The following is a 23,349-nucleotide window of genomic DNA, read 5'->3' on the forward strand; positions in this document are numbered from 1 at the left end:
TTGTCCCACTCCTTAAACATGTTAAACAAATATCAGGCATCCCTGAAGTTCAGGATCTACTTTTTCTTCATCAGTCCTGCCATTCTTCAGTCAAAGATGCAAACTTTTTCATCAAGCGTTTATCTCTGCCACTTCATTTCTGAGCTCAGAAGACTACATGATTGGTCTCCAAGTCTTTGGTGAATGTTCTGCTGGTAGAAAATTAGCTCCATGGAAGGGTAAATGGAGATATCAAGGAGCATACGGGTAGCCAGATGGAGAGATGTAAACACAGAGAAAAAGCTGGATGAAGAATAAGGTTGAAAGATTGTGTGGATGGATGGACAGTGATTCACTATGGACAGATGGAAACTGAAGCTGTTTGGAAAACAGAATTTCTTTTCAACTGTGACACACTGGAATTTGTTTCCATTCAGAATGGGAAAAAAGTCAATATGTTGGCATTTTTTAAGGAAATGGAAATGTTACATGCCTCCCCCCTCCAAATTGTTTCAGAAACAAGGGCATAATTAAATAATTTTAAAACTTTGTAACGCAATGTGAAATATATTTGTGATTTTAGGAAATGTTAGATATAAGCATGCCATAATTAATATTATCTATGATATAATGGCTGACATGAAATAAAAAGCTGAAACTAAATGTGGTCACACATTGGAGACCAATGAGAAACATGTTTTCTATTAAAAATAAACATATTTCCACAAAACACTTTAAATCTTTATGAATTTATATTTTTTGAAAAGCAGAGGTCTTCCACTCCTAATCTTTGCATCCTCCTCTAAAGGAATCAAGAAATGGTCTGAAAAGAGCCAGTCAAGTATGGTGGAGGGCTTGAAAAGGGACAGGGGATGAAATGGTGTAAAGGTGTGAAAGATGCATTGCTGAGGGTTCAGAATTTGTCCCATTGCAATTGGTGACAGTTCTTATTAGGCTCAGTTGGACCAGCTGGGAGTTTACCCCAATCTGGCACTGTCTAATGGAAAACCATAAGCCACATCGGCCTGTACCAGCACAGGGAAGGAAGGCTTTCAGACCAGATATCACATGCATTTTAGTGCCAGACTTTCCAGATGATGTTCCTGAACATCCCTGCACTCCAGTTTAATGATTTGCAGAGAGGCCAAGGCAGGCTTCGTGTGCCAGAGTTTTTTTAACTTGACTTTTCCTTTCAGTGGGAACATCCTTTGTTCCCACTAAAACATATCTGTGCCATATGCGTGGCTGCTTTGCACATAGGAGTCCTGATGGGATAAGTTCTGCTTTCAGCTGCCAAATTGTTAAATGATCAATGAATAATAAATCACCTCTTGAACTGTGCCCATGTTCTGTTGTTGCAGGTGATACTGTGCACTCTAACCTTGGGATGCAGCTCATTGTTTACGGAAAAGATTCACAAACTATGAGGATGTGACACCAGCCTGCGAAGAAGCAGCAAAATGGCAAATTTCTACTATATAGCTGTTGCTTTGAATCTCTTCTACAGCAAATCTAGATATCTTCTATTCAAAACAAATTTGCCTAGAGACACGGCTATCTGCCTAGCACAAGAAAATACAAAGACAATGCGAAAGAATTGGAGCCCCAGAGGTGACTGCCGGTGAGGGTCCAGAGAGCAAGTGCGACTGTGTGCCTCCAACAAACCAGGTGCATTGTAAGATACAGCTGCTGGGACATGGTAGCTTTCTCTCTCCTATGATTTGCTCATTTTTGCAGGAATCACACTGATTTTTGTTCAACTGCCCTTCTTAATTTGGTATAGAAAGAAAAACTCTGCCTTTTTTGGAGCCAGAAAGTCTTTAGCCTAGAGAGAGGATCCCTTAGAGCATAGCTGGGGGATCCGAGGAGAAAATCAGGGAGTCATATATAAGGGGGAATCATGAAATCACCTCCCAGATCAGCTTTTGATTTGCAGCGATGGCATCAATGCATGATGCATCTCTTAAATTTTCATTCCATGTCCTGTTTTTCACTGATCCCTTGGAAGAGGCAGCTAGCTGGTGTGATTGTCAAAGAAGGAGGGCAGACAAGCAAGAAATCAGTGCCTTGACACTGAATTTTGGTGCAGCTTCTTTTCCCATCCTGAGAGGGGTCTCTGAATATCCTCTGCTGTGTCGCATTCTATGGCAGGACTTGTTGCATATTCTAATTCCCCCTCGCTCCCTGATTTAGTGCTACAGCTAATGCTTTTGATGTCAGCCTGAGTGAGATAGAAAGCTTTAAAAATTCATAGCTGACCTTTCACTGACACGTTTAGTTTCCGTTAGGCAAGCACTGTGTGGCAGGTCCAGGGGAGGGGAGCACAGTTTTTAAGTCTGAATTGCCTTTTTCTTAAAACAAGAGAAAGCATTAGGGATGTGGGGGGAGTTGGTGTTTCAGTTCTGCACAGGGGAAGAAAGGGAGCTGGGAATGAAAATTAAACTGAGATAGAGAGGCCTCAAAAGCAGAGGACAGGCTTATGAAAAATATATACCTTCAGGAAAGGAAGATGGAATACAAATTGGATCCCCTTTAAAAATATGCCTTTAAAACAGACGTTTTAAAGGGTGGGAAGGGGGGGATAAGGGGGTAGGGAGAGAGGGGGAGCGAGAGGGGGGAAAAAAAATGTCTCTTAAATGTGTTCAGAACATTTCTGCAGCCTGCAGAGCTGGGATTGTTTATTAGAAGATAAGATAGTGAAAAATGTATTTTGCAGAAAGAAAATAGTAAAGCTGGTTTCCCAGCAGATAAGAAGCCAAATTTCTATTTTATGCTCAATTGAATGATTCAGTTACATTATCTGGGAGGCAGCAGTGAAATAACACCCTTCGGAAATGAGACTGTGAGGACACACAGTTCAGAGGAGGCAGCTACGGGCCCATCATCTGGCGACTCAGACATTCAGCCCTGGGACACCCATGGGTGGTGCACCCTTCCCTCCTGCTCCGGGTCTGGCTGTGAGAGCAATGTCCCAAACAGCCTCTGCATCCTGCACAGCACTCCAAAACTGGAAAGATGCAGGATTAGTGCTTGTCTCTTCACGCTCTCTGGTGGCACAAAACACTTCTGTTTTGCACGCAATGCTTCTTATTTCAGGACAGCTCCCTCCCTCCTTGCCATAACACGGTCCATCCTGGACCATGGTTCATATGAATTCACAGGAATAGAGAGGAGATCCATGCAGAGAGAGCTGCTGTCCGTGTCTCTGCAGGACAACTGCAGGGCCTGGAGTGATGGCAGGATCGTGTTGTTTTTCCTTCTACGTTGCCTTTGCATTTCTCAAGCCTGATGTCTGCAGAAGCAGCTACAGTTTTGTGCAAGAGAACTAATGTGACGTGCCGGGACATGTGTTTTTGCAATTTTACAATGAGTTCTGCAGCTTTTGGGATTTTCCTTAGAGCTCCAGCTTCAGGAAAAAGGAAAGAGGAAAAAAGGAAAAGGAAAAAAGGAAAAGGAAAAAAGAAAAAGGAACTTATTTAGCCTTCTAGCTGTGAAGGACAGCCTGTTTATATAAAATAAGTACCCTGTATAGTCTCAAAATCCAGAAAAAAAATAGGTATTGTTATTTTAAAATAAAAATTCCACCAAGTTAGCACAAAAACCATTCCCATGATTTTTTACCCCAGGATTCCTAGGTGATAGACTCTCCATTTTTGACTGCTCAAGGTTGGCAATATTATTTATTGTGTTCCTTAGGAGACTTTACTTTTGTTTTGCTTTTTCTTTCTCTTAATATAAATGTCATTCCTTCTTAAGGCTTATGGCTCCCTCTGTAAATGAAGAAACAAATGAAGCATGTGGCACATTAGTGCCAATCTTTTCCTTGCACTAGAGGGTCTGGCTTAGAACAGTGGTTGTTGTGTCCTTGATAAGTCCATTTTTTATTTACTGAGCCATTTAATTCATGATTCATTATTTGTATGGGCCTTTCCGCACTGATCATTCAAAGAGAAATCCACTATTAAAGGACGCAGCAGCTTTCTGCAGTTTTTACAGTCTGTCATGGGCAATCTTAGCTGCTAACAGAAGCTGCATCAGACTTTGAGTTGATGTATGGTTAAGCGTACAGTTTAGAGTACTTAAAATCAAAAACTCCTGCATTAGCAGTTGTGGAGGAGAATATTTTTCTGCATGAGATCAAAGCGTGATGAGAGCCATGTCCAAGGCATGGACAATGAGGGTGGTGGCAACATGCTGGTCCTCTTCAACCTGATGTTTTTTTAGTGGCCTGTTCAGATGACTAATGATTGCAGTCCAGGTACCAGTAGGCACATATATCATATTAATTGGCTTAAACTGGCGTCTTGGATAATGGCATGATTTGGAAAGATAAGAACTGAATCCCATGGAGAAAAAGAACTATCTGTTGAGCAGAAGGTGCAGAGGCATGATTCATCAGAAATAAGATGGTGATTTAAAGAATGAACCAGACAAAATATTCCTTCTTGATCACCACAGATTTGAATATATCTTTAGGGACTGTATTTTCTTACCTGTATAATATTATGGTTTATTATATGATTTACAGCTAAAGGTTTCAGCTAAGACTGAATTGCCACTGCAATAGGTAGGCATTGATTAGACACATGAAAAAGTAAGTCCTTGCTCCAGCCTTAACTTTTGAGAGAGCATGAAAAATAGAAAGGAAGATCTTCAAGTTCATCGAGCCGCTTGGTGGGGACTGGAACCCGATTTCTGTACTCTAATTCACAACACTTACTAAACTTCCTTGTCATTTTCGGCACTGAGTTTCCTTTCAACAACACTCCTATGTATCAGTTTGATCCACAATTTTGACAACAACATGTCAAAACAAGTCCTCCTGAAAAGGTCTGAGGGAATTTTTGCTTCTACTTTTAGGATGTATTTCAATAGCGCCTAACTTTCCATTTCCACATTGTATTTTTTCATTATAGTGTAACACACACTGGTGAGCTCATAAAGCTGTGAGGAGACATGCGAGACATTTTAATCTTGCTTAATGGTTTAATATTTTCCATATGAAACTGCAAGTTTTGTTGTGCAGACAGTTTAAAAAATTTGGACTTCCAGCCCAACAGGAAGGCTGGGTGGTGGCCTGCTGCACTGCTTTCCTGAGACAGTTTTCCTCTTCTAAGGCCATATGTTGATAATAAAGGTACCTGATGGATTCTACTGTCACTCTCGTTACTTTTCTATCACTGTTAAAGAGCTAGAAATAAATATTTACCCTTTCTTCTGCCAAATCTAGTATAAAATTTTAAGTCTTGACCCCTGCTGAGAGAATTTTCAGCAGAAGTTCTGAAATGAGGGAGTATTTACAGAAAGGAGATCTCCTAAGGGGAGGAGACGTTGAGAATTAGAAAGATTATTTATAGCTTGCTCCCTGCTGTGGATGAGACAGAGTTGCAGTGCCCAACTGCTCAGTAATTGTGAAACCATTGTGGTCCTGCTCCTTGGGAAACCAGGATAGTGTCTAAGGTGGTCATGAGAGCAGAGGTAGTGTCTTTTAGACCGTGTTTTCTTTACAGCACACCTCTGCAGTTTTTTTTCTTAGTACAATAAGATCCTCGTCCATTACTGGGACTCCACAGTATTGCCACAACACAGAAAATAAGCTATATTTTGAGCCTGTTAAGGTCTTCACCTCTAGGGTAAAGGCTAGGCTGGGTTCTTAGGGCACGAACCCTGGCATATGCTGTAAAAAATGATTGACAAATACTTCTGTGAACAACCATCACAAATTCCCTTCGTTAAGTTTTGTGGTTCAGCCTCTTGGGAAAATCAGTCTTGATGTGAAATTGCTACAAAATCCTGAAAGTTCATGTGAAGTTTTTTGAAAGATTGTACATGAGTGAAAATCTTGCGTTTCCTGAGTAGGATATGATCAGTCCATCCATGTATTTGGCTGAGCACAGTATCAAAAAAGATGCAGACATTACGGAATATAGTACCCCTGGGCCAGTGAAGTGTTGTGCCTGTTCCAGTGGTGCAGAGCGGGCCATGGGTATGCAGATATATGCAAAACCATGCTGGCAAGAGGTGATTGCAATAGAGGAGACTGAGTTGATGTTGAAGATAGTTTAATTATAAGGGTTGCTAAAGGCACAGACTGTTCAAAAAACAACCCACCTGACTACCCTGAGAAAGTACGTGCAAGAGCTTATGAATTCCTTTTTGAAAGAAATGTATTATTTCCAAAATTTGCCAAATCTCTTTTGATGTATTTGCCATCGTTAGTCATGAGTGAAAGACTGACATCTGATGTCAGAGTGCTGTGAAGAGAAAATACTTTTTCTGTCCTATAAGAAAGTTGGATATTTTGATATCTGTTTTTCTCAAACCCTAAAATAACAATAAAAAGGGTATCTTTTTGTAGAATGAAAAGTTCCTGAACATTATGACTGACAAATAGCACCGCGTGCGTCATTTTGCCCCAACACGGCAGCTCGCCGAGGTGCTGACGTGCCCGGTGGGATATTGAGCAGAGCCATCCCATTCCCACGTGACTCTGTAAAGGCTCCATTCAGGTGAGATGCAAAAAGGTAGCTTATTGCAGGAGATCTCTAAGTGACAACTCTGATCGAAGGCTGAATATTGTTGGGGGGTGGCAATGAGGGAAGCAGACCTCACAAACCTTTGGCTTTCGTGAGGAACCATAGAACTCCTCTGACTGGGGCCATCATCCTTTTGATCACAGCTAAATTTAGTGAAAAGTTAAACCCTTAACAAAATAAAGAAACATCTTGGGGGAGGGAGGAGATAATTCCAGCATGTTTGGGTCATCATTTGTCTTGTGTCAAAAGCACCAAAAGAGAGAAAACAAGCAAGACAACCCAACTGCTCTGTGTTTGGTGTTCTCAAAATCCTCTTCACTCTTGCTGGTGGTTGTGGGATCTTGGTACCAAGGTTTTGCCCACTGGACATGTTTAGGACAGAAGAGTAAATCCTACTGGCTAAGAGACAGTCTACCTTTCTGTGTGCTGTCATTTAAACATCTGCTTTTTCTATTTTCTCCCCTATAAAGTTTCTCTTCCATTTCTTAAGATGCTTCTTCTGCTGGAGGAGCTGACTAGCAGTGGGGATGGGAAGCCTAAATAGGTTTCAGGGGTTGCTTTAGATCTCTCTTTTTTTGTGTGTGTGTGTGTGTTGGGTTTTTTTGTTTGTTTGTTTTATATATATATATATATATATATTTTTTTTTTTTTTTACCCATTTAATCTCCTTGTACTTAAGTGCAATGTCACTATATTACTTTCAGTCCATGGAATTACGAGGCAGGATGTTTGCACCTCTGTGTCATTCATGACATTATATCATGTTGCTCTGAGCATGACTTTCTTTTGCTCTGCTGGCACAGACAGGGTGGAGTTCATACAAATCTCAGACCATCCTTTTGGGGATTTTCACTTGCTCTTAAATGATCAAAATGCTTATTTTCATTTCTGTCTCAGACTCAGGTCTAACTTAGCCCCATAGTGCTGCAGTGGTGTGACAGAACTCACACTGAAATAGAAGACAACAGGGCTGGGCATAACGACGCTGGCGCTATTTTGTCTTGCAGACTCTGCTGTACTGTTATCTGTTAGGGACGCAAATAAAATATTGATTCACTCAACTGCATTATGTGGGCCAAAGAACAGAAAGAAATTGTAGCTTGCCTTGAAACTGGGAAACAAACTCTTTCAAATCAAACAGGCACAGTAGGAGTTAATGAAAGGTTGAGAATAAAGCCATTTTTCTTAGTATTTTGTATTGTTTTGTTAATCAGTAAAAGAGATGTCATTTCTCCAGGCCTGTGGGGACTAAAGTAGAAGCCCCTGAGATGATTACATTGGATATGAGCTAAAGTATCTTTCCAAGAGATAAAAAATGTCTGGCTGACTAATAACTATGAGACAACAAAAAACGGAGGGGAAAAAAGAGAGAAGATGTAATGCAGTCAGAGTCACAGAGGTCTGCTGTGGGAGCATTTTAACGTGCACACAGCCTCCCCCACCACACACACACAACTATCTCTTCAATGTGTCTGTTTCTCTCACTTGCTTTGTAAAAATACTGCCATGAAAGTGGGAGAGTTTATTTATAGAGAGAGCACAAGAAAACAAATGTTTCATTCACTGAACTCTAACCTCTTTCGATATTAATGTGTGTGATAAATTTGTTGGCTAAAGGCAGGAGATAAACGAACTGCATTTAGCCACCAAATTACGTTCCTTGCTATCCTTCAGTGAGAAGAGCGAGGGAAATGCTGGCGACTGTTTTTTTTCATTGGCATCGCACCTAGCACATTATGAGCAATACCAGTGACTAATAACAGCAGCTCTGCAAGCAGGTATTTTATTCTCAGAATACCCTAAAAGGGAGCCTGAATTTCCTTCAGAAAAGATGCCCAGAGTTGGCTTTTACCTCTGCAGGGTGATCTGTATCCTGCAGCTACCTGGAACCCTATAGACAGCAATCATACTCCATACACTCCTCCTGCCTGGATGAGATTTCAGGCTCTACCTGTGACAATCACATTGGAACTAGTCAAACAGCATTTGGCAGGTAATTTATTCAGTTGATGTTATAGTATTTTGATAGCATTATTTGCCAATTTTCTCCTCCCTATTCCTCCATTATATATCCTGTTTATAGAACTAGTGAAACAATTTGCAAATAAGTTTAATAGATCAGATTCACAACACTTTGCAAATAAAATATCATAGGAGTAATCCCCATGCTTCTAAGCCAGGAAGTCAGCAAGAACTAGAAGAGAAAAGCTTTCTCATTCCTATTACTCATTGCAATGCATGGTGGGAAGGTATGAGCAGGTTTCCTCAAAGACTGATACTTCTAATGTGCAGATTAAAACATAAAAGTCATTATGGGCCATTGTAAAAATTGGGAAACTTTCTACAAAATTGATAGTAAGTTATGTACTCTATGCATTGAAAAATCTTTTTTTTTATTACAAAAGTTTTAATCCTTTGCCACCACAGATGCATGAATAAACATGTGTCCTCTCAAAAAAAATTAGGGACGATTTTCTTATTATATATTATGTCTTCTTATATATATTATGTCTTCTTATATATATTATGCCTTATATTTATAGATATCTGACACTGATAAACAATTCACGGACATATCTAGGACAAGGCAAAATTAACTTTTTAGTCCTGCTGCAGCAGGTGCTGGCCAAAAAGGGATGCGCAAAGTAAACAAAACCAACCCACACCCATCCTCCTGAGAGCTTTCCCACCCTAGATCTGCTTGCCAAATGTACCAGAAATGGATTGAGGTGGGGGAGAACTCTGCTTTGGTATGATTTTCATATGATAAGAGTCTACAAACCCAGACTTTCTCATGTGTCTTCAGCAAGCTCTTGCTCTCTCACTGACATTTAGTACGTCTACACTCAGTCACAGTGTAAATTAAGAGGAAGGCAAGTTAAGCCACTCTGAGCTGCAGGCTGCATGGCTAGCCTGCTGCCTGTATTCAGCTAGCATAGATAAAATTACTGTAGCTGGGCTTCTGCACAGACTTTCCTTCTCCCCACAAACAAGACCATTCATTGACTTCTAATTTTATTTTTTTTTTTTCAGCTGACTTGGTAGTGAAATGGAGTTTAATGAGGGAAGATCTAACTGTCTGAGACTGATGACTTTAGTGGTGTTAATGCATCCTATGCAACTTATGCATAAAATAGACCACTTATCAAGGTCATTGTATATTTGCTTTGGTGCAGCAACAACAATATCAATCTTCCCTCTAAACCCAGCAGATTATATAAAGCTGAGTAAGTATTTAAAACCTAACTTAGAAATACAAAAAGAGAATGTTGTCTCCAGGTACTCAAATGATTCTTTAGAATTAGCAGATGATTTAGTGACATTAACCTTGAAAGGCCCCAAATCTATCCAGCAAATCTAAAAGGAATGGAACCGATTTCTCTGGATTGGCGAGGTATAAAATTACATCGTCAGGGTATAATAGCTGAAACTCTCTTATTGATGATTAACCACATTTATTAACAGCAGGCTATAATCCCAAGATGTTATTTGTACAATGACTGAGATGTAATGTAGTGCTTTCTAAAGGACCAGATCATGAAATGCACCAAAGGTCACCATGAAACCCTGCAGAAATTAGAACATCAGTCTTGGAAGAAATCTAGTTAGTCATATCAGCCCTTCTGTCTAGTGCAAAACAATTCTGACTGGTTGAATCCTCTAGAAGTTTCCTTATTTTTAATTCAACAACTGATTGCAAGTTTAGACTGAAGCAAGTTTAGGCCCAAGCCTTCTTAGTGCTGCAGATTTTAGCTAATAGTACAGCTATTGCTGATGTAAACATCAAGGCTGGGAAGGGCAGTTTTGATGAGACTTGGGTACAAATACTAAGGTGGTAGGGGAGGGGAGGCTTCAAAGCATCTGGCAACAATGCCTGCTTATTTAGGTGAAGTTTATTTAGTTGCATATTTTGCTAGGGAAGCTTTGCAGAGCTCAGCAGGTCAGTAGAAATGGAGAAGTCTGTTTCCATCTGAAGAAATATCAGATTATATGTCTTTATTCTGCTCCCTTCCTGATCCCAAAGTGCACAATGCTAAAATCTGAGTGACCAAATTGCCTTGGAAGTAAAAAAAAGATCTAACAAATCAGCTGGGGGGAGTTACCTTAAGGTCCACTAAGCAAGTACTTTCTCCCCAAATTTACTTTGTGCTGGAAAATAGATATAAGTAATGACAAATAGCAGAAGTTCTACTGACTTAAGATATATTAAAAGTAATAAAAGACATTCATAATACAAATGAACTTCTAGTAAAAACAAATCATGTTGTTCCTGTAACATAATGCAGGAAAGCTGAGATGCTGAGGCTGTTAATCATGTAATGTCTTAAACAATATGTAAGGGACCTAATTTGTAAAAATGGATGGAGAAGTGATTAGGGGTATGAACCATTTGCAAGGAACAGTTGGTGAATGGTGAAGTGTTTCTACCTCAAGTGGAGTTTCATGACATTAATTTTCAGCTGGATCAGTTCCCATCCCTGCTGCCGGGACCAGCTAAGCATGGGCTGAGCACCAAGAATCCCTACAAACATTTCTGGGGACTAGTAATAGTAGTCCAGCCTCTTGGTAAAGTTTTGATGCAGGCAACTTTGTTTTCATGTGTTTAAATCCTCTTTCAATTTCAAATTAAACTCAGGACTCCTCAGTAATCCGCATGTTCACCCTTGCAAAGCGTTGCTGTATTTTGGTCAATAACTGCCACGTTCCATCTCAGAGGTAGTGGCATTTTGGTGTTATGGTGTCTGTCCTTATGTGTGTTGTCTATAAATCACTCTTGCAGCTCTTAGAACAGAAAACTATTTCTGAATGTAAAGACAAAATTGTCCTTAAAACACGAGAATATCCAGCCCACCCAACTAGAGAACATACAGAATACTGCAAAGCTACATCTTACTTTCCACTCTCTGTCCCTCTCTACTTGCATGAAATTATTAAGGCAGAGAGGAGAGAATTTGTCAAAAATTTTAAATAATATACAATTTCAAAATGCTGGGGTTAGCAGTGGCAGCTAAAAGCTCTGCTTTGTTTTTCTGAGCTGAGGAAGAAACGCAGTTCAACTTAGAAGATGTAAAAAAAAATACAAAAAAAAATTAAACAAACCTAGTACTGAACTATTCTCTTGAAAATCATTTGAAAAGGGCAGAGTATTGGAATTTGGGACAACAGGAAGAAAAATGATCTTAGTTTGGAAAGTCTGCTTGCATTCTAATGAGAGAGGTTATTCTTGGAAAAACAGCTGCCTTTACTACACTCCTTCAGGAGAAGGTGGTATGTCAGGGATGGATATCATACTCCCTCTGACTTCTTCATGCTGGACAGACAAAAATTATAGCCATTGACAGTAGTTAATGAGAACCTCCGAATGGATCTAGTTCCATAAAAGGAGTCTATTAGAGCTGAAAGTGGCTTTCCTCTTTCAAAAATATTGTGGAGAGCTTGAAATGTTTTCCTCTCTTGAATTAAGACAAGAAGCTGACATCTCTGAAACCTTTGCAAACCTATAATCTGAAGAAATATTTCACTTTGAAAAATTGAAAGTGTTTTCTTCTGATATTCGAACAGCTCCCTCCCCTCCTTAATTAAATAGTTAAAAGGTAGCATAACTCTTTGTTTATTTTAAAATTGTGACCTTAATAATTCTGCACTAATTTAAAAATGGAAAGTCATCTTGAACTGGAAAATTGGCAATTTTCAGAGAAAATGTCAGAACAAAATGTTTTGACAACTTTAAAACTTAAAAAATATGGAGTTGAGGAACAAGTCAAAAACATTCCCCAGCTGGTAAAGTTTCACAGTCCTAAATAAAAAAGTTTTGGTAAAAAAAGCACCTGTTCTAGAACTGGCTGTGATTTATGTGTGCTGTACAGGTACACTCAGACTTTCTAGTGTAGCTGCTGATCTGAGGACCTCCTTCCACACACAGGAGGTACCTGTGGGAGTATCTTCATCCACATCTTCCTTCTGATTGCCTGTACTTGCCCCTGGATGGACCAGGCTGAGAAATGCTTCCAGAAAAGAATTCCCCACTCTCACAGCTGGGAGCATTTTACATCCACTTTTCATATTAGGCTTGATGCTCCATCACCTTGCATAACAGCTACCTGTGCCCCTCACAGCTCAGAGCTACGTTGTTCCTCCCCACAATCTTTCTGAAAGCCCTTCTTTTCACCCTCTATTAGCTCACTCTGTGCCATTAATCCTCAGGAGAGATGGACGCTCTCTGCAAGCACTGGAGACTGGAGGATGTCCTCCTCTTTGGCACGATGATCTCTATTTAAACTGGGCTTTGACCACAAAGCTGAGAATATCAGCAACCTTCAAGAATGCATGGAGCTGAGTATTTGGATTTTGGCTTTCTTTGGTTCCTCATGGCATATCTCAGCTCTTACTTGTCCCTTCTCCCCACCCTGCCGGTCCAAGAGGAGCTACACAGAAAGATCTTTCATGCAAACTTGTGCATCTCTCCCTGTAGATTAGTCCAAGGAGCAGATAAAGAGGGTTGAATGACTGAGTAAGGCTGCAAATGAACTCCCATTAGCTCTTGCTGTATATCTCTGGTGGAGGGGTTTGGTAAACAGTTAGCACTTATCTCTCTGCTCAGCATTTAGCTGATTTCCATAATGAGCTCCATTGAACTGAGAGGCCTCGAAGTGTCCCAGGGCTTCTGAGACGCAATGTGTTCTCTAAATCTGATTTATGTAAAGGTGAAGGCAATTGTGTTAACAAAGGAGAGGAACACGATCAACATGCAGTCTGCAGCGGCTGGGAAGGCAGTGGTGTCTGTGGCTGGCTCTCTCTGAGAGGGATCTGACAGCGGCTGGCTGTAGGATGGGGAGGCACTGAGATGCAGCCTCGGAAAACACAGCCAGGAGGAAGATGCATGGGTTTTATTTATTATTATCTTTATTTTTCCCTCTTCCCCTTCAAAACTGAGAAAAGCTGCAGCTCTGAGGCATGCAGAAACCATCTTAGAGGGGACCAGGGTGAGTCAGCCCAGGGTAAGCCCATTGATTGCACGGTCCCCCCTGAGCCCGGGTGCCGGTGCTCGGTTCCACCCTTAGTCCTATCGCAGCCTGGCAGGTTCTGCTGCAGAAACCTCACTTTGGGCCTGAGCGCAATCTCAATTCCTCCTGCTCAGTCAGGCGCAAAATCCTGCAGACTCCAGCAGTCCCTTTTGTGGGTTTGAGTCTATCTGTCATAACCATGAACAAAGAAAAGAAAATTCATACAGGTTTTTACAAAATCACTTATTTCTTCGCATCATCTCCAAGGGCGTCTATTTCCATCCAGCGTCTATGGACTCCATGTTTACAATCAGAGGGCCTTTCCAAGGTCGCGTACATCAGCAGTTACTTGGAGCCAGCTCTGAGACAGGTGGACCTTGGGGGCTTTTGGCCACAATTTACAGAAAACTATTAAACTATAAAATAATTTTGCAAGGGAGAAAGTGGAAATCTTGTCATGTGACTGAATAGAAATTAAGACTCTCGGAAAAAAAAATCTCAGGAAAAAGATGCTATCATTGGGAATAATTCTATTTTGGCTGTAATGGGAACTGCATGACTCAGTGGAGCTTTTGCATGGCTGGATGCTTTAAGCAAGGATAATCATAAAGAGAGATGAGTAGAACATGAAGAAAAAAGGATCAAATACATATTTTTCTCATGGTAAATTAAGAGAAGATTGTAGGAATGGAAATTCAGACAAGGCAAATGCAATGGAATACCATCACAACAGAACTAGCCATCTGCGTCTGCTTTAATCCCTGCTCGTAGGGTGGAGATGACAATATGAGCATGTCTGTCTCTCAAGGAGAAGAGAGGTGTTTTTCCACTAGTTTGCATTTAATTGTGTATTTTGCAATTTCTTACAACACCAGCTATTCTGCTAAACTTGGTTTAATATGCAACAAACACTAACCATATAAACAACACGTCTGTCCTAAACCCTTATTATAATTCCCAGAACCACTTGCAGGCTTTCTGAAACCCATTATTATAATTATAATCAAGAATCACAGGACACTGTGATTTGTGCCAAAAATACACATACACTGAATTGTTTGTACAGGCCAAAGAGATAGAGAGAGAGAAAGGAGAAAGAGAGAGAGATGCAGCTTCAGTGCTGCTCAATTCAGGAGCAGTAACACCCACCCCATTTAATTTTTCCTTTTTCATTTTCCAGTTTAACTTGTAGCTGCTGAAATCTGGGCTAATATTTGCTTGTCCTCTGTGCTCTTCTTCAGCCTCAATCCAGGGAACCTCGAGCTGTGCCCTTATTTACTGCACCTCTGCCTGCCCCCAGCACTGCATGCCACCCCCTCCCAGCTCCAGCAGCCTCTGCCCCTGGGTGAGGAGGCAGGTCTGCTGGCAAGATGCAGCGCTTAGGACCCGTCAACCACAGCAGAGGTAAGGAGCACCGCACTTTGGAAACTGCTGCAACAGTACTTAGCGGATGCAAAATGCAGGCAAACTCAGTGGAAAATGCAAATGCAGCGTGGATCTTAGTTTTATTAGTCTTTTGCACACAGTTCCTCTCTCTTGAAACACTTGGCAATCAAAAGACACTGGAGTGGACTATTTTGAGCCCTGATTCTTCACACTAAGAGGTAATGCTGATTAGTTTGTGCCAGCACAAGGCATGATATCAATATTCTTTCTGAGGGTTTTCTCAGAGAAGCGTGGGGCCTGATTCTGATCTTATATTAGCATATTTAGGGAGTAACATCACAGGAGTCAAGCTGCTGCCTGGGCATTTGAACAGAATTAATCTTCTCAGGTCTGTGCTTTGAATAAACAGTTCTTCAGTGTTGCTTTTATGTATGTATGTATACATAGATATATATAAGTATGTGTAAGTAAGTCTGTGTATATGTATGTATTTGAATCTACCTATATAAACATCAGAATGTGCATAGAGAAGATGGTGAAACAGAGAACCCAACATCTCCTGCAATGAGAGCAATGGTGTGCCAAGCATGGTTCTTGCTTATAATGCCACACCTCTCCCTGTTTGAGAGCCACCTCTGAGCACTTCAGTGCGAACCTCTTTTGTAGAACAGAAAACCTCATGCCCAATGTATTGTTTTCAGCCCAGAAACTGAGAGCAAGAGAGATGAGGTCAGCTGCTGGAATCAGGAATGAAGGCACCCTTTTGGTTCTGCCGCAGTCTTTCTCCCAAGGCCGTACTAACCAGGAGAGCTGCAGTAGAGTGAATGCACTGGTTTAAATGCAGTAGAGTAGTGCATTGGATGGTAGAAAGAGGTTTAAGCCAGTTGTTGCTCTGTCTGTACACTGACATGCAGAAACTGGGAGTAACCTCTCATCAGGGACACGCCTGATCACCAAGCAGTATGTGGCAGTTCAAATCACTATATTGTGGTCTCTACATTGCCATTGCTAAACATGTCCTCTGATTTGCTCATAGGAGAACACATGAGGACTCTGGCACTTAGCATTAGCTAAACTGCATCTGTTTTTCAGTACCAACAAACCAGCCAGTGTGTGTAGTTATTTGTTTCCTTAAGATGATTATGCTAGATAGCTCAGCTCAGTTCAGAAACTCGTTTACACCCAAGGGTGGCTCAAAAGACACTGCAGAGGACAAAAAGTAGGACAATGCAGTCTGAGATCCCAGGGTAGAGTAAATCATGTCAGAGTTTTACATTTCTTCTCTTCAAGTCTGCAAAATATCACAGAAGTCCATTGGCTAGATTCACCTTTTGGTACGCAGAAGCAGAGCTCATCTGGCTTGAATGGAGTCAGGCTGAGTTACACCAGCTGAGGATTTGGCCTCTTATGTTTAATGGTCGTTGCCAACTCAACTCACAAAAAAAAAAAAAATCACCCACGCTGAAGCTGAGCCAAGATGACCAAAGAGGTCATGAAGCTTTTAGAATTATTAACTCCTATTAGTATAATAATCTTTTTTATGACACCATAAAATTACATGGTGCCTTTCAGGACATAGATAAACTACATTCCCTGTGCTGAAGGGCCACCTGTCTCACAAAATGCATAGGATTGCCTGTGTCTGTAAGCCCCTGCCCTTTGTCCTCACTGCCCTGGAATCTCATGCATTCATTAAATCTTCTGTGGCAGGAGTCCTATCACCCCGTATCCTCGAATCTCATCTCCACACTTCCACCAAAAAGGCCTTAAGGGATGTGGAAAAATCATATATTCTTCTCATTTTTAATAGTCTAAAAGTGGAGAAAATTTGCATTTCCTTTGTTGCACCTTTGGGCTATAGCTGCTGCCTCCCTGTTCTGTAGGGATATGTGGGGTGCAGTGGGAGGATGGAAGTGGGCTCGTTCTGGAAAACTAGGACAGATGAAGTTTTTGCATTCAGTTTTCCCATGAGGTGACTAGATGATTTGAGGGATACTGCAGGAAATCACTATCAAACTCGTACTAACATTACAAAAATGGTAAGATTTTCTGCACTCCCAGGTACCAGTGACCACAGGAAGGACTGTAGGGCTGGAGTGGGATAGGAAATCTCTTGAGGATGACAAATAATGTTGTAGCAGAGTATCATATTGCTGGACACACATAAAACGCAGCTTCTAAGCAAGTGGCTCTTTCGCACATACCAACCTCTGGAAGCCTATAGAAATAACACATTGACGTTTTTTTCTCTAGTAATAGGAGGTAGAGATAGATGGCATAGAAAGCGGCATTTAAATTAAAAATGACTAATCAATTCATTAAAGATCAAAAACTAACCTGGAAAATCATTGAAGTTTTCAGACACCCAACTAGTCTATTTTTGCTGCTCATGTAAACTATGTGAATAGAAAGCATCTATTGCTGCGCAATCCTGCTGAGTCAGTGACTCTGGGTCATATGATGTAATATGTTACAATCTGGTGAGAAATCCAGGCTAAAACTGGTTGGTTCTTTCAGTTGTTGTTGAAAGTATTTTAAACCAAAATAATTACTTGAACGTTGACTTCTGGGAAATGAATCTCTGTCAACTTCTGGGAGAAGAATTTCTCTTTATGAAGACTTTTTGAGATTTTTTGATTGCAAGCTAAAAACATTATGATTTGTGATGCAGAGAAGGAATGAACAAAATTTTGAATTTGCTTTAGGAATTCCCAAGTTTAAAACTGCTACTTACACACTTCCAGTCTTTATTTTTCCCCAAAAAATCCTGTCTTGCTTCTGAAAATGATTAGAAAGTACATGGTTTTGATTTCTTTGTTTCTTATCCCCTTCCCACCTACTCCCCCTGATACAAATGTTTTAGAGCAATATTACTCTGGACAGCAGATGTTACTTGTTTCAACTAAGAAAAAAAATAATCCATTGCTTTAAAAACACAGAAAACAAACAACTCAATTTGACCAGGAATGCTGCTACAGTAATCGCAATGATCCCACTCTTGGCTGATACGCGCTTACAGACCCTGACACTGGCACATACAGAACATAGAAATCTCCAATTCTGGCTGATACCAAAGTGAAATAAAAGGGAGTTGCATTGGCTTGGATTTTCTACCAACAGCAGAAAAGAATAAAAAAATCAGCACGTGGTTAATGAAGATGAATAGATGCAGGGAAAATGGAATTTTCATGTTTCTAGGGGTTTTAAAACAACAGTGAGTAAAATCTTCCTAATAACATAATTTAAAAAAATAGCATGTGGATGTCAAATTAATCTGTGCTGCCACTGCATTGACTTCAACAGGCTTCAGGAGGGAGGATTTTCTTCAGGGAGAAGTAAGCACCAATGGCATTAGAAAGTGACCCTCAAAAATCTGTGTTCATTTTGGTACAGGACGAAAGCAATGTCCCTCTGTAAGCTCTGTTTCCACCGTGTGTATTCATGCAGTGAGTGAGTATTGCTGGGACATTATGTGCTGTGGGTGTAAGGGAACCCCTGGGGAACAGGACATTGATGAGACACTGGAGCAGCCCTAACTGCTCTGGTCATGGGTTTCCCAGATTACGGACTGTACAGAGTGACCTGTAAATCCTCTACTTTGTGTTTTCTGCTTTCTTCAAGCATAGGTATAGGGCAGTGGAAAAGAGAAGCTGAAGGTACATGGAGACAGCCTTACCTATGAGCAAGAGCATGAGGCAAGGATATAGTCTTCTTGGGTTCTGCCCCTTGACTCTGCCATTGGTTTGCTGTGCAAACATGGGGAAATCACTTGATTTCAACTTTCCTAGCTATAAATTTGGGAAGCAGAGACTTGCTCCACTTTTTGACATCTATGGATTAAAGGAGCTTCTTGTATTTTCTTTTTTTTTTTGTCAACAAGATAATCTTCAGTTCTGTGGAGAAGTGAAGCCATTCTGCTGGACAAAAGAGAGATCAGTGTCTCTGCTAGAGACCCCGTCGCAAAAATTTGGGGACTAAATTCTCCAGTAACTGAGAGGCTGCACAACTCCTGAGCTCAGCAGCACATAGTGTCTACCTCAGTGAGTGAAGGAAGCTGAAGAATGTAGTCTTTAGGCATGATCTGATCCAGTTTCTGGCAGTAGCAAGTTCCTTGATGCCCCTTTCCATCTTTCTGAAGCATTGTCTTAGCAAAAGCAGTGCTTGGTGTTGCCTGACACAGCGAGTCACATAAGGTCAAGCTCATAAGATATATGGCAGTGTGTGTGTGTGTGGGGTTCAGCTTCCACAGCGTTATGGCACAAGGAACCATTCTTCCATTACACGGAGATCTATAAGGAATCGCTGCCATTAATGGACTCCATTAAATGCAATACGTGTGGGAAAAATTGCAGTTTGATTTAGTTTAGCAACATGGAGATATTGGCAAGATAATCACATAAAAGTGACACCTTTTATGGCCAAGCTCTTTGATTTTATGTCAGTGAGTTTCAATTTCTCACTTTTTTATGTTCATATATAGGTCCTTGTTCTAATGTATGCATTAGCTGGCGTAAAGGTTAAATAGATTGTTTTAGCATTTTGGGATACAGATTGTGGATATGCACAAATCTTCAACGAGCTGGATGAATTATTTAAGGTAGGCAGGGACCATGAGAAGGGAGCAGGAATTATTCCTCTGACTTGGTCCCATCTGAAAAAAAAAAAAAAAAAGAAAAAAGGAAAAGGAACAATGAGAAAAAACTATTATATATATGTAATGTGATTTGAAAAGCAGACCTGCAGGCTTCCCAATGTCAGAAGGAGCAGATGGTGTGAGTCACCCTGCTTCATGAAATGCTCCAAATCTGAATATTTATTTTTAAATGCAAAAAATATCCATTCCTTGCGAGGCAGATTGTGATGTCCCTTACATCAGCAAAACTGTCTGAAGATGGGATTGGCACTGGATTGATACTGAGAGTCACAGAGGGCTGGAGAAGCTGAGACCATAACCTGGCCCCCCGTGGAGAAAGTCAGTCTCAAGGTCTGGTTCCATGGTTAAGCAGCTAAAACTAAACTCATGTCTCATTCCTGTGTTTCCAAAATCAGAATATTTTTGTTATAAAAAATCCTAGTTGGGAAGGTATGCAATGCAGGTGCTGATTCTCCTGTAATAAGAATGGGGAAATCAGGAATAACATCATCAGTGTCTGTTCAAGACTTAAAAGCATTTTTACACTGCCCTGTGGTGTGAGGCAGCTGACAGGAGTTCGGTGCCATAGACCCAGCTGATACAGCCCATTCTTTATCATCACAGTTAGCCTGGGCAAAACAGACACCTCAGTGAAGTCATATTTCAATATCCCTTAAACCACCTTGGTACATTTAATCCCTCAATTCATCTTTTCTTTATATGTCCTTAGTCTCTGCTCTGCAAAACCTCCTCCTCACGTCCCTGCTACTTTACTAAGAAGTCTTTGAAAGACTAATATTACAAGTCTGGATTCTAATAGGTAATTTCTTTTACTTTTTTTCTCTCTCTTATCTATCCATTCCATCCCCCCCCCGCCGCTTTTTAGCTACGTCTGAAAATCTTTTGCCTCTATCAGTTCCTGAATCTGGATAGATTACTCTTCAACTCATGAAGGGAATTCAAGTTGTCTCTTTAAATCTTTCTCTTCCCCCCACTTCACATACTCCCAACACCTCTCTGTCTTTTCATTTCACCTCATTTAAATATTCAGCCCAATTTCAAGGCTTAATAATGATGAATAAGATTGAGATTAGGATTTAATAAGAGTGTTAAGGAAAGATTTGTCATTCGAATGGCTGTAGGTCTTGGCTGAAATTGAATTGGCATCCAGCCTCTGGGCATGCGTGGAGTGAAGCTGTTCGCTGGCTCCCATTAAGGTTTTCTCCAGAAGAATAGGAAAGATTTTCTATACTCAGCTCTGATCATACAGGAGATGAGTTACTCCCTAACGAATTGACCCCCCACAATTCTCTTCCTTGATTAAAGGCAGTTTGAATCAAGGACTGGAAAGCCTGGAAGCTCCACATGGATTGAGGTCCTTTTAGGTACTAGGTCCTAGCTCTCTTCATTAGTGCATTTCACACCCAGGTATGACTTGTATAGATGAACCAGTGCTTCCTAGGTTTTAAATTCCCATTTTGGAACTGAGGTGAATCTCAGTGACAAAGCCTAAATCCATAACTAAGTCTCAGACTGAACTTCAACAAGGCTGAGTCGAGTATTACAGTTTGGCCTACATGGAGGTGCAGCTGTCAGATCAAAACTCAAGGAGGATGCATGTGTGATGGGCACACTAAATTCCACTATTGCTTTACAGACGTCTACTAATACCAATAACTACGTGCAGGATGAGCTCAGTATCTCTTCTGGGAGCTGCATGCTAGGATCTGCAAATCGTCATGGTGAACTAAGCAAAACTGCTCTGGACCTGCAAGTCCAGGAGTAACTTGGTGCCCAAGCAGAGAGTGCTGAGACTTGAGAACCCACAACGTGATGTGGCCACATGCCAATGTGGTGAAGAGTGGTATTGAGGGAATGGGAGGATGCCAGAACTTCTCTGAGAAACTGCTTCCAAGCTGAGCTAATTTTCTACTATATTGTGCTCTTAACAGAAGAGTCAGGCTGCAGGCAGTAATTTATATAATCTAAAATATGGTTTGTTGCATGTGACCATAGCAAGTCTTATATTTGAGCCCCCCCGCCAAAGCACTCTGCAACCTTTAGTGCCTCTTTCTTCTTGAGGAGCAATCCTATGGATTGTGCTAGTTTCAATACTTTGGACATTAAGTAACTGATCTAGTTTAAACACTTGTAAAACCTCTACAGTGTCTGTTGTGCTTGGGCTCAAGATGTTGTACTAGCAACGGCGGCTCAAACTGTTTTGACAAGGGCTTGCTGGAGTGCCTGTTTGCCTTGTGCAAACAGGGCCCAAAGAGGCTTAAGGCTTCTAAAGTTTTAGGGACAGATTCCTGGCAGAGGAAAACGCTGAAGCTCTTTTGAAACCAGGGGGCTTGTGCCACTTTACTCCAGGTGAGGGTGTGGACCTTAGGGGTGCTCTAACTGCTTAAATTGCTCTGCAGTTTTAGGGAGTTTACAGTAAGCCTCTTAAACTGCTCTAAGGGCTTACAGTATCTTAAGCCTCTTAAATTATATTAAAAAAACTTAGAGTATTTTGGCAGAATCTACAGTTTGGAAGGATTCAAAGTTCAAAAAAATCAAACTTGGTTTGTTTGGTAGATTTTATTGGGAATTAAATATATTTGATAAAATATTGTTTTAATAATTTTAAAATTATAAAATTAAATACTTATTTTGCCAGTATACATGAAAGGAATTGCTTATGAACATACATTAAAATATTCAAACTGGCAGAAAATGCCATAATTTGTAAACTCACAATTTCCTGGTGTAGGTGTTATTAATTTTACAACCACTCATCCAATTTTCTTCAAGCTTGACTTAATTTTTATGTCACGACTACTTCTGCAAAAGAAGGTAGCTTGGCAAGTCCATCCTGATCTACTTTTGAGAAATCGAAGTGTGAAATGTCTGGTCAGAATATATGAGGAAAGTACATTTTTTTCCAAATTCAAATAATTCAAAGAGAGATCTGCTGGCATTCCTGAAAATTAAATAACAAACAAACAAACAAACAAACAAAAGCCCTTTAGGCTGAGACTAAATTGAACAGATTTCTTCATGCACAATTGAAAGGAGAGATTAAAAGAAAAGAAATTGGAAAGTTAATGTGACTACAGAGATGGTGATATGCCTTTCCTATCAAACTCATTAGCTACTCAATTTTAGTGATTCTTTCTTTGAGCATGATGACTTTCTTGTGACACAAGAGAAAAATATTGATCTTTATATTCCGTCATAATTACGGCACATTTGGAATATATCAACAGAAGTTCCACATAACTGTCCTTACATGCACACACACACACAAACGCGATTTTTATGCTTTCCTTCAAATTTCATCAATAAGCTGCATCTCTCATCTTCCCTATCTGCCTATCGTAAAAGTCATCAAAGAAAAGGCAAGAAGTTTTTCCCATGGAAATCTTGTGCCACCTATGAGAAGGAGCTCTGACTTTAACAGCACTGGTGTGATGTTTGGAGTCTGTCCACATGAACAAATGGGCACCATATGTGGTTGACAGCTAGTTCTTTCAATTCCAGCAAAGCCAATTGATTTGAGTACACCAATTTTATATAGGTCTGTTGGGAGCCATCAGATGATCCTTGATTTTGACAACTCAATCAGCAAGAAGGTTACGTTCCTACAAGGCAAGGGATAAAGTAACTACTAACTGAAATCTTTAAGCCAGACTTGCGCCCACACCTGAGCTGCATCTTTTCTGAATCTTGGTAAAATGATTCATTTTAAAAAATGAACGTGTTCTGATTGTCTTGCAACCCAGTGCTCAGTTACAGGAATTGTCGACACCGTCAAACCCAGAAAGGGATC

This window comes from Platalea leucorodia (genome assembly GCF_965183815.1).
Source record: "Platalea leucorodia genome assembly, chromosome: 15".
NCBI classification, from domain to species: Eukaryota; Metazoa; Chordata; class Aves; order Pelecaniformes; family Threskiornithidae; genus Platalea; species Platalea leucorodia.